The sequence below is a fragment of the Aquila chrysaetos genome, chromosome 4 (genome assembly GCF_900496995.4).
Source record: "Aquila chrysaetos chrysaetos chromosome 4, bAquChr1.4, whole genome shotgun sequence".
Lineage (NCBI taxonomy): Eukaryota > Metazoa > Chordata > Aves > Accipitriformes > Accipitridae > Aquila > Aquila chrysaetos.
In genome coordinates this window covers 13,578,309-13,591,559 of record NC_044007.1, presented here as the reverse complement: position 1 = coordinate 13,591,559, position 13,251 = coordinate 13,578,309, and positions in this window count along the sequence as shown.

Here is a 13,251-nt window from a genome sequence, read left to right as displayed (position 1 = left end):
TTGATAAACTTCATGAGGTTTTGGAGGAGAGTAGTTCTGTCCTCCAGCATGTTAGCTGCCTCCCCCAGTTTGGTGTCATCTGAAACTTAGTGAGGCTTTTTGAGAGGATCCAGTGTCTAAGCTACTAGGATTTGCAATTTCTTAAGATTGCAACCACATCATCCTATTGAATGCTTTGCAATTTGCTTTATTTGTTATTTCAGTTATTGGATCTTGTGATGCTTACACTGCACAGTCTAGGCTTTTATTTCAATGCTTTGAAGAGATTCTAGCAATTCTTAGGTAGTCTCTGCTTCATCTGAATATTTATAAGGTTATCCTCCAGAGTTATACACAACGCCAGACTGGATTAATAGAACAGTGCCATACTTGGATTGATAGTTTCAGCAATGTTTTGGTTATAGAACATGAAACATAGGTTTGTAGGTTATTACAAATTATCCACACACTCAGTGATATCTCTTAGGTGCTTAAGGACCTTCCATTTAAACCACACTATTTTTATGCCAGTATGCTACTTCTGCAAGTTATTTCTTTTGTATGAGATTCAGTGCAGTTTCTCCTGGAGAATGAATGAAACACACTGATATGGCAGAATTTTTTTATAACCTTTGGGACATAACACGTTGTCCATACAGGCAAAAAAATCCCTTTTCTGAAGAGGAACAAGTCTTTGCTGCCATACAGAGCTGACTTCAGGCATGGAAAAGCCAGATTGATAACTATCAACCAAACTGTACTTCATTATCTTCCCTAGCTTTGTTCATTTGACACAGCAGTTGCCAAGATGAATGTATGTTTCGAATATGTGAAATCTTATATGTCTTTCAGAGAAAAAGATAAGACAGAAAAAAATCCTCTTGGGAATGTGCAACTGATCTGCTGACTTCAGAGCTCATCTGGTATGATAACTGATTACAGCTCTAACTGAAGGACTAAGAAACACATTTACAGATTTATAGACACTGTAACAGGCCTTCAAAGAATAGCTCCTTGATAATTGGCTGAAAGACCTTTCCTTGATCTACTGAAATGCCTTAAGAGCTGATCTAACCAAGAGCAGTAAATTATTATGGTTCTTTTCAGAACAGACACTGTAAGTTTGAGTTTTCACATGCTAAAAGCAGTTTTTATTTTGTAGTAACTCCTGTTGGAAACTAGATAGCCTGTTGATGGTCAAAAATTGTTGGGGTTTTTTTGTTTGGTTTGTTTTGGGTTTTTTTTTTGTGAAGGGCCATGTATCCTTGGGGGACTCAATGCAACAGCCAGCATAAAATCTCTAATTTACTTGTGTATTACAGATATACTCTTCCATACATTGCATAGGTAACTTATCCATATATCTGTTCCTACACAGAGAAAAGTTACCTGCTTTTGCCACAATATTTAGTCCCAATGATGAACCTCAAAGCTGCACTCAGATTTACATCCCAGTGAATTCCTGAAATACTCTACTAAAGCCAGCAAGGCTCTGAAGATGCCTTGTTTTAATCCCTATTTTACTGCCCATGGACTATGATGCCTAGGGGCATATCTTAAATGAGGACAAACCTAGCTAGTTCATGTGGCAGTGCTAGGGTTAGCATTTTATTATTTACCCCCCTACACCCCAAGTATGTGCAACACATCTTTTGGCCCTGTTCTGCACATTATAAGATATCCGTCTGTTTGGGCAAAGGAAAAAAGGAACAATGGATGTAAATATTTCTCCTCTGCAATAGGAACACCCATCTTCACTGCTGTTTCAAGAACTGATGTCTCTCACACACATACAACCCTACCAGCATACAACTTGCTTAAATCTAATCTTTGTTTCCTCACACCTCTGTGGTTCCAGGCAACACTCAGCTTGCCAGTATTTGTCACCAATTTAATACTGCTGCTTTACTCCTTTAGGGATCACAACCATATTTAAGCTCCAGGTGAGGAAAGTGTTAACACACTCAATTTAATCCATGGGAAATATGACAAAGAGAAGGATGATCATCAGATCAAAGACAGGTCTTCAACATGAATACCTACACATCTATGTATCTCTATCTTCTAAGCACCTGCAACAGAATGAAGACACAGTAGCATGCATTTATGACAAAATATGAGTTCTGAAATCATACACGGTTTTGCCACTCTAGAAATGGGACCAGATTTTCAGCTTTAATTTAGATTGGCATAAAGCCATTTCTTCTTACTGAATTGCTGATGGAGGAGGGAGTAGTTCCTGTGATAGTGAGAACACTTGGACTAATAATTCCCTTACTCTTTCAAATTAAATTTTATAGAATATTTAACAGAAAATGGTAGGGCAGACACTTGAAGCATAAAGGCTAGGCAAATGTGTGAAAATATAGCCCATAACCTCTGACACCAGGAACTTGAAAAAATGACACTGGAAGATAAAGTATATTCACTGATGTAATGGAATTGTTACTGAAATTAATAGAATCATACAGCTGCAAGGCTTTCAAAGAGGTAAAGTGTTTATAGTGTAGATATTTTAACAATAATATTCATTATCTCCAAATAGTATAACATCAAAATAGCTTTAAAGATCTGTGTAGGTGTTTTAGGAAATCATTGAGATGATTAATTTATTATAATCCCATAAGAGCATTTCTGTCCAAGAAAAGAACTAAGGGTGATGTTTTTTAATGAAGCACAAATTACTGAGTTTTAGAAGAAAATAAGCAAACAACACTGTTTGATGTTACAGATGAGGCTGTGGGGATGTTGGAAGGGAATCTTCTCCAAATCTATTAACATGCAAGTGGTGAATGCATAGACTACAAAAAGCAAACAAACAAAGTGAAATCTGAGGACTTGTAAAGCAAGCCACCCCACTGTGGAGAATCCTCCCCACAAGGCCATTACTTGGACCTCTGCTGGTTTTAATCTATATAAATGACTGAGACAGATGGAAAGCAGTATGCAAGCTGCATTCACTGATTACATCAAGTGAGTGAGCAGAAAAAGGAACTGGGTTTCCTCTGAAATCAGGCTGCTATGCAGTAAATAAAACTCGGCATTGACAAACATAAATGAGCACATGCCATATGCAGCAGTAAACAGCCCAGAAGATGAGATGAAGCAAAGCAAGAAAAAGCCGAAGACCCTAGAGGGGACTTCAGGGAGACACAGGATTTGTCTCAAAAAAAACCTTTCACGATGGATGCAGAGAACTTCTTTTCCTTTGAAACCTTGTGTATCCCACCAGTAAGGAACCCATCTGGAAAGCTGGAGTGCTATATTTCTCCCTGTGTCCCCTCCATGTATTTATCATCAGTGTACCATTAAAAACATAAAATCAGACAGGTGTTGTCTTGCATCATTTAAGATATTCAGGATATCAATTGTCCCTGCATTGCCAAGTCCCATAGCTGTTTCACAGAAACTAACAATAGATCTCAGCCAAAATAAACAAGAAAAGAAAAAAGATTGTAATTTTATATAGCCCACTTGAGGTACCAGCCTAAATCATGACCAACGTGAAGTAGCATTTTTACAAATCTCCCAATAAAAGGCTAGATGTATAGCACCTTCTTAAATGAGACATTACAAAACTATTCTGGAATTATTTGGAAGATTCTGTGTTATTTCCTAAGGGCAACCAGGTTTTGAATGCACATGCTTTGAAATAAAACTACTAGACTACTATTATAAGCTCTCTCATTGACCATGCAAAAGAAGAAAGACTACTCACTTCTTGCGAACATGGTCTTTGTCTCTCAAGCCTGCCCGTGAGGATTCATAGTAACTGGAGGCAGAGACGGACTAGCTCTCCTCACTGGACAAGGTGTGAGTTAGGCAGGAGAAATGGTCACCCCTCCTTTGGTTTCACAGACATGTCCCTTGAATGACCTTGGGAACGCTGAACCCAAGAAACATATCTGGGAGGTTAGGTAGACTTAAAGGCTAGAGTGAAGAGTCACGATTTCTGCAGGAGTGACCACTATCTCATGCAGATAACCTGGATTCATGACCCTGTGGTTAGTTTCATGGAACAGAGGGACACAATGTACATAAATCCTCCTGCACTCTTTTACCCTCCATTACTTCTCTCTTGTAGCAAGATTGAGTGATAAAGGTATCTTCTCTTTTCCTCTGAAATCTGTAACTTTGCTTTTATGCCCACTGAGCTAAACCCAAAATTAAGTCTGTGTTTAGATGCTACAAAATCCTGCTCAAGCCAGTTGAAACTGTTGCTGCTCTGTGATGTGTGCTCCCATTTAACCACCACCCACTTCCAGATGCCAGCATGAGAGTTTCTGTCATCACCTGTTGGCCCAGATCTTCTGTAAAACCTTCCTCCCACCCCCTCCTCCCGCCCCAAACTCCCTCCCAAATCAGATTCACTGCATGACCATTCAAACACTTACACTAGCATAGAGCAAAGGATGGCCAGGGCTGGAGCACAGACTGCTGGGAAAGGGCAGGCAACTGTGTGAGTCACTTAACTAGCATTGCTGAAGAAATGTCAGTTAGTCAACAGATGTCCAAAGGCTCCCTGGGGAACAGCCAGGCCATCCTCTTAGATTGTTTATCACAAGAAATCTGAATGGGCTAAGAGTGATCATGGCCAACAGTAAGGCTCTTTTACTGAGAAGGATATTTGGGTCCCTTACACTTCTTGCAAAGCCATTTTATACTTTTAGGACCTCAGGAACTGACGTTGTAGATGCTCATTATTGCTGGCTGAAAAATTACATGGGAAGGAGACTGTGGTTTGCCAGTGCTTTTGTGCTCTCTGGCACTAGGAGTAAGAGGAGAATGAATCCCCAGGGCAGATTAGGAGATAAGGAGCCTTTGTCCACAATACACTCTCAGTATAAACTCTTACAATCCTGAACTGGACTACATGATTCAGGGGATGTAAAGTCTGTCACAGGAAGGGGATGAGGGAGAAGGCAATTTCACAGTGCCCTTCTCTGTTCTTTTGTACCAGACTACAATGTAAGACAGCAGAATCACAAAAAGGATAAAGTTGAGGACAGGCAGGGTTGTAGAACTAGCATAGCCCATGCCACCCAGTGCAGATCAGCACAGATGAGCAATCTGGGGAGGGGGTGATGGAAGTTAAAGGAAATTAAAGGAAAACAAATGCAGAACAGATGTTAGAAAGCACATTTTCCTTCAGAGAATAATAAATGCATGTGGTGGCCTTCCAGACAAGGTTACTAGGGCAGGAATAACAAGGTCATTTCATAAACAATTAGCTGCTCTTCAGGGTGAAAGTGAAATACTAGCAGTGACCAAGTTGGACAGCTGACACAGGAACAAAGAATATATTCTTTCCTTTCCTTTGCACTAGGGACATTCTTCTTTTAACACTCTTGTTTTCACAGTTACTGTTTCTTTGCAAGAATTCCCCAATAAACCTCAATCCTTCTCTCCACTAAGGACATCAGGAAGAAGCTGGTTAGCTTCTGCTCTGATAGTTGAGGGTGGGAGAGGCGGTGCGAGTGTGTGCACGACCCAGAATATATGTGTGTGATGTGAACTCTTCTCTGTTAGGAACAGAAGACCACCAACATATTTGACCCACGGGCAGTCGATAACCAGTTTCCAGCTCATAATAACTTAAAGTTGCTTCTGATCCTGGACTATGATTGAAAAGGCATTAAATGGCTACTTAACCAAGACAACCTCTCAGGCTGTAATAAGGCCTTATGTACATTACTGGCAAACTTTTGTATTATTAAAATTCCTTCAGGAAAACACTTGGATTCAGGTACCTAGAAATCTGTCTAGCTCCCAGTTGTGTCATTCATCAGCTAATCTACAACTGTGCTGTTGCTTATTTTGGTAATTTACTTGTATTACTGGCTAAACAATGCTTTAACTGATGATGTGAGAGTAGCTCACACAAGGAGAAGGAGAATGAAATTACAAAGGATACAGAAAGAAGGCACTGAAGTGCTTCCTTTTTTTTAACCTAAGGATGTCACCAATATCTTCTTAAAAGCTCATTATTATGATTGTAACTAAGAAAGGCTGGGAGAACTAACCTCTTCTGCAAAAATCAGCTAAAATATAGGTTTTCGTGGTAGTAAGCTTAAAAGCATCCAGCAAGCTTCAACAAAATCTAAGTATCTTTATTTCCACCATGGAGCATCTAATGCGCCCTATATCAACCTCTGCTGGCTACCAATTAGAGCACTTTTTATGCCTAAGGCAGGTAGAAATGCTCATTTAGAAGTTCGTGAATGTATACATATCCAGCAGGTCAAAGAATAAAAAGATTTATTATCCTTCCAAAACTCTTGTCCAGCCCACTCAAGGAAATAGTCTGCACTCTGTATTGACATGGAACAGATTGATCCTCATATCAGATTTTACTGTCCAAAAAGGATTTGTTCTGAATGAGAATCAGTTGCCAAATAGAAGAATGAAAGTAAGCTACTAACCCTGAGACTCATCAGGGACTCAGACCAAATGGAGAAGAAAAAATATAGCAGCACTATAACCCATTGAGAAAGGAAAGCAGAGTTCATTTGAATTCTATCATCAGCTTGGATGGCCCATTTTTAAAAGCTACCTACTTGAATACCCCTCTCCCTTTTTGGTGCAAGCAAATAAGGGGTGTGAAGACAAAGGGGAAGAAAGTCAACAAAGAAAGAGAGAAGGCAAAATCCATTCCTCTCGCTTTGTGGGGTTTTGGGTTTTTTTTCAAGTCAGGTTTGAAAAAAACCAGCATTTTCACCAAAATTTAGAAAAACAGTGTATTGGGTTTGTGTGGCAAGGTTTTGGTAGCGGGGGGGCTACAGGGGTGGCTTCTGTGAGAAGCTGCTAGAAGCTTCCCCTATGTCCGACAAAGCCAATGCCAGCCGGCTCCAAGACGGACCTGCCGCTGGCCAAGGCAGGGCCCATCAGTGACAGTGGTAGTGCCTCTGGGAGAACGGATTTAAGAAGGGGAAAAAGTTGCTGCGTGACAGAAACTGCAGCCAGAGAGAGTGGAATGAGAATATGTGACCGAAACAGCTCTTCAGACCCCAGGTCAGTGAAGAAGGAGGGGGAGGAGGTGCTCCAGGCGCTGGAGCAGAGATTCCCCTGCAGCCCGTGGGGAAGACCATGGTGAGGCAGGCTGTCCCCCTGCAGCCCAGGGAGGTCCACGGTGGAGCAGATATCCACCTGCAGCCTGGGGAGGACCCCACGCCGGAGCAGGGGGATGTCTGAAGGCGGCTGTGAACCTGTGGGAAGCCCGCACTGGAGCAGGCTCCTGGCAGGACCTGTGGCCCTGTGGAGAGGAGCCCACACTGGAGCAGTTTCTGCCTGAAGGACTGCAGCCCGTGGAAGGGACCCCACGCTGGAGCAGCGGAAGAGTGTGAGGAGAACTGCCCCTGAGGAGGAAGGAGCGGGAGAGACAACATGTGATGAACTGACCCCAACTCCCATTCCCCGTCCCCCTGTGCCACTGCAGGAGGAGGAAGGAGAGAAAATTGGGAGTGGAGTTGTGCCCAGGAAGAAGGGAGGCGTGGAGGAAAGGTGTTTTGTTTCTCATGACCCTACCCATGATGGTAATTGGTGAGTGATCTCCCTGTCCTTATCTCGACCCATGAGCCTTTCATTATATTTTCTCCCCTGTCCAGCTGAAGGGAGGGAGTGATAGAGCAGCTTTGATGGGCACCCACCACAGTCCTGTTACTGTGCCTAGACATATTTTGATCAAACCTAGACAAAAGAATTTCTTTTATCTGGAAAAGGGAAAGCAGCACAGAGCTTGGCTACTCCTCAGAGCCTGCAGGCTACAGAAAACTAGGAGAGAAGTTGGGTTGGAAGTTTTCAGGTTGGCTAATAATTTTCCTTAGGATTTACTCTGAGGCCAGTGCTGAATGCTGAGATAGGTGTTTCACGCTTGATAAATGGAATATTATGTGGCAGAACTCTGCTAGACTAATGCTAGACATTAGAAATGAGATGGTAGGTTTGTGATGGCCTAAACAAAAGCAGAACAATTGAACACTTTTCTTCTTACATTTTTTCAACCTAACCTTCTTCAGTCTCCTTTTAGCAATTGTCATTTATTTGTGAGCCCTTGTCCTTTACAAAGGCCTGAGTCTTGGAAAAGGCTCCTGCTTGTTGAATTCATTCACTAGCAGCTTTCCTGCACTGCCCAGGTGAAGGCTGCTACCCTCTTTCCATTAAAACCAGGGGCATTAATGCAGACATTACAAACACACTGCTCACAACTAAAGTAGATTACTCAGCCCCCAGACAAGCACTTTCCCTGGCAGATCTCTGGACACAGTTCCCCTTAGAGCAGTAGGACAGAGGATCAGCAGGAGGGTGGGTTAGAAAGGGACATTTCCAGCCACAGATTTACTGGGAACAGGAAAGGAGATGTGATCCTCACCTTCTGGGTATATATATGTTAGGCTGGGGGACACGTTTCTGGGAGGGATGCTGAGAAAGAGGTTAGAGCATGGATGAGATGAGAGATGAGAATATGGTAAAAAAGACCAAAAATGTGGACTGAATGAGCTGGAATAATGTGAGTTACACACAGGGAGCCATATATAGGCAAATTAAGAAATGACACTGCTGGCGTACCCTAGCTATAAGTAAAAAATCTATTGCAAGAGACGAAAGTGGAAAAACAAGGTAAAGCATGCAGGGATGTGAAACAACTGCATAGCGTATCAGCTACAGGAAGGATTCATGGATTTACAACCAACATTGGTTGGACAACAAGTCCATTTAGATTTAAGGCAATAAACCACATTCGAAGATACAATGCAATGAAACCCACACAAATGAATCTGTGAGTGGTGATATCAGCATCACATTTTATCCAGAATGACAGGAAAATATTTAAAGTGAAGAGGATTTACAAGGAAACAAAGAGACAAGACTAAGTTAAGGAATTATTATCATAGTCTTGTTGTGGATGCTCATCCTTCTAAAACCACCTTCAGACCTTTTGGGACACCTCCACTGAAAATCAGCACAGCTTTTACTTCTTCTATTCATTTGACAGCCAACATGGATTACTGGTATGAACATTAAGAATGTGAATCTTATAGCCTTACACAACTGCAACCTGAGCTTTTCAGAAGCTCACCCACTGCAAAAGTAGTCTTCCTTCCAAATTATTTCAACAGTGAGTTCTCACAGACCCTCAAAAATTCTTAGTTTCCAAGGCCCCCCTTAACTGCTGCATTTGCTGCAGAGCTTACTGTACAAAACTTCATCAGTTACTTAAAAGTCTCTCTAAACTCAGTTCTTGGGCCAGACAATATAAAATCACTTACAAAGTGTGTTTCTGTAAAGTTCTTTCGGGTAGGAACCAAAATGCTGCAAGTTGCACAACACCACGTGCTTTCATGCATCTTTTGAGTGTCTTACAATGCAGTCCTTTGGCAAGGAGCTTCTGTTGTAATTAATGTAAGTATACGCTGACTGTGATTTGAGAAAGTCTAGTCAACTAATGTGTCTTGATAATTTTAACAAATGATAGCTACTGACAGGCAACATGGACACACAAGTAAAATCTCTCTCACTCCAAGGAAAGCCCAGTATAGTTCAAATTGCAGACTATAAACTTTGTTACATAAACTGAACTGTAATTACAAATTATCTTGGCAGCAATATGGGGAATAATATGTATGTTAAAAACGTTAATCTTTTTCTTATATTTATAGGTGGTTGCAATTTGAAGCTCTTGGAAGTTTTTTATTCTTTTTTTTTTATTCCAGGACTTGTTACCCTACCAAGTTACCTGAACAGTGAATTCTGATGACTCCTGACCAATGCCTTATCTGCCAGGTCTGTGCACAGCAAACATATTCTTCATAATGATAGTTTTTATTTTGCAGATCTCTGTGCCACTTTCTAGCAATAACTCTTTTCTTCTATATAACAGATAGGACATAAAAAACTGATAGGATATAAGATAGGACAAGTTATAAAATATTCATACTAACAAGTAATCTTACATGAAAAAAATCATATTCTTCCTGACAAGTAAAGTTGGTTTATGAGTGGGCATTGGATTTGGGAATTTTACCTGAACAGTTTCATCAAGTTAGAAACTTTGATTGTACTTAGAAATGCAATTTGAGTTTGCCTAGTTTAGCCTGTTGCTTTGTTACAAAACCTCTATCTAGAATAACAGGGTTTTAGCTTATTGTTACTTTCTATGTCAATAAAAATAACTAGATGGAGTGGATTTGATATCTTCAGCATGTCTGAGTGCACTTGAAAGAGCTCTGAGACAGGCTTACTTTCTAGCTTTGTTTCTAAAGATTTCAATAAACCTGTACACATAAAAAAAAATCCTGACCTTCTTTCTGACCCAATGCAGAGAAACATTAAATCACAGAACCATATAACTCACTTCTGAGGTAAGAAAGCCAAAAGCTTGCTATTACCTTGTCATTAGGACAATGAGACCCAGGGAAAAAAAAAAAGGCAGAGAGAGAACATAACAAAATTCTGCCAATTACGTTCTGGTACATTCCTCGTCAATCTCTCTTAAATATCAAAAGAAGAATTAAAGCAAAAAGCCTATTACTAGAGGAGCTAAGAAAGTGAAAACTTTTCCCATTCAAAAGAAGCATAATTTCTTTAATCGCTTTAGACCTTCAAATTTTTTTTTCTGAAAATTAGAAATTCTGATAAAGTGGCTTTCTGAAATAAAACCATTCCCCAATATCTGTTACTAAGCAGTGAAGTCAACTGTACTGAAAGTCTTGAGACTACAAGCAGCATCATGCCTCTGATCAGCACGTTACTTTCAAAGTGCAGCTATTGGCACCTCAAGATTAGCTGCTACAGTCCATAGATTCACAGTTCACCAAGACCTGCTAATAAGAAACTAAAAAACATTCTAGATGCACTGTCCTGAGAGATGCTCCAAAACGATGTTCTAAAAATGCCCAATTCCATGGAAGATCAGTGAGTAGATCGTTTTTGTGCTGGCTGTATGGACAGGTTTTTCAAGAAACCATTTAGATATCCAGATTACTATGCATGCCAAAATTAGGAGCTAAAATCTAGGAAAGTACAGGTTTATATGCCTGAAATTAGATGTATAAGATTTCAGGCAGAAACTTCCCCAGGTAGCTAGAGGTGTAATAGAGATATGTTAATAATGCATAGAGATATACTGGTCTATTTTGAACTGACTACCAGTCTCCTGACAAAAGCTATTTAGGAATGGATATTTTCGTACTCAAGTTTCTGCAAAAACGTGATTTACTGAGTGTATTCAGATCATGTCTAACTCTTCCAGTTTCTGCTGAGTTAAATTAATATTAGTAGTAGTAGTTTTGCATAATGGCTGTTGGATAATTCCCCAATCAAGAGCCTAGAAGGTAGAATGGAATTTATTTGAATACACATATTAAAGTTAATAAAGGCAAAATCAGCAGCTCCTGAAAGAATATTTTCTTTACAGAATTTCATTATGGATCATAATTTTCTGCTTACTTTACTTGAGCCCAGTAACCTATGCTTTTGCAAGCATAAACCATTTAGAACCTTTGGATAATGCTATCAGTGATTCAAAATGAAAAAAAAGTCTTCATTCATGCAGTATGAGGTGGAAACTAAGGTTATCTTCCATACAAAACTTCAGAGCAGCTATAAATCATTGTTCTGAGGAAAACTGTTGTACAAGGCCAAGTGCCGGGTCCTGCACTTCGGTCACGGCAACCCCATGCAGCGCTACAGGCTTGGGGAAGAGTGGCTGGAAAGCTGCCCGGCAGGGAAAGACCTGGGCGTGCTGGTTGACAGCCGGCTGAATATGAGCCGGCAGTGTGCCCAGGTGGCCAAGAAGGCCGACAGCATCCTGGCCTGTTATCAGAAATAGCGTGGCCAGCAGGAGCAGGGAGGTGATTGTCCCCCTGTACTCGGCACTGGTGAGGCCGCACCTCGAATACTGTGTTCAGTTTTGGGCCCCTCACTGCAGGAAAGACATGGAGGTGCTGGAGCATGTCCAGAGAAGGGCAACTGAGTTGGTGAAGGGTCTAGAGCACAAGTCTTATGAGGAGCAGCTGAGGGAACTGGGGTTGTTTAGCCTGGAGAAGAGGAGGCTGAGGGGAGACCTTATCACTCTCTACAACTGCCTGAAAGGGGGTTGTAGTGAGGTGGGTGCTGGTCTCTTCTGTCAGGTGCCTGGAGATAGGATGAGAGGAAATGGCCTCAAGTTGCGGCAAGGGAGATTTAGGTTGGATATTAAGAAACATTTTTTTACTGAGAGGGTTGTCAGACATTGGAATAGGCTGCCCGGGGAAGTGGTTGAGTCACCATCTCTGGAGGTATTCAAAAAGCGCATAGACAAGGTACTCCATCACGTGGTTTAGTGGGCATGGTTGATGGTTGGACTCGATGATCTTGAAGGTCTTTTCCAACCTAAATGGTTCTATGATTCTGTGATTCTATGAATATTTGAATTTGGAGTATTTTTCCATGTTTCTAAGTAACATGAATTGCATAGTGTTATTTACCAAGTTATTTCCCCATTTTCCTTTTTCTCCAGAAAGGATTGAGATAAAAAAAGTGAAATTAAAAATGTCTGCTACTTTTCAGGAAAATCTCATTGCAGTTTCACATATGATTTCCATACAATCTCATTCATCTCCAAGGACATTTTTAACTCTGTGCAATATCAGTCCTGGCCACATCAATGTTTGAGTTGCATTCTCTTTAATCCCTCTTATCCCCCCTCATTTACATTCTCATTGCATGGAAAAATACTCCATAAACTTTGAGACCACAGAAATCTGCAGATTTAAAGGTCTCACTGAAACATTATTTCTGAGATGAAAATAAACATCAACCACAGCTGTAGACAGAGACCCTGGACACCATTCTCTTTAGCTGTCTGGTTTGAACATATAATCAAACACCTCCTTACTGGTGCAATATGAAATTGCTATCACATGAGCCAAATTAATAGTAAATAAATCTATGTTTCAGTAAAATTATACTGAGTGAAATTAGAATTATTTAGGGTAAAAACTTGATAAAATATTGACATGTACTTAATGCTGATTTAAGCTAGCTTACTTGTTTCAAGGCTATAAATTTATAACTGATTTTTGACATACATGCAGAATGTGATTGAAATCAGCTTTCCTGAAATATTTTAGCAGTTATGCTTCTGGTAGCTGAAAAAAGTTCAAGCCTTTGCAAAAAACCTTGGTTTCAAATGAGAGTTAAAGTTTATAGGGCTAAGAGAGGTGCCTCTTTTTCTTATCTTGTTCATTCACTCCTGCTGTAACCCTAAACCCAGTTTTTATTTATCTGAAGACA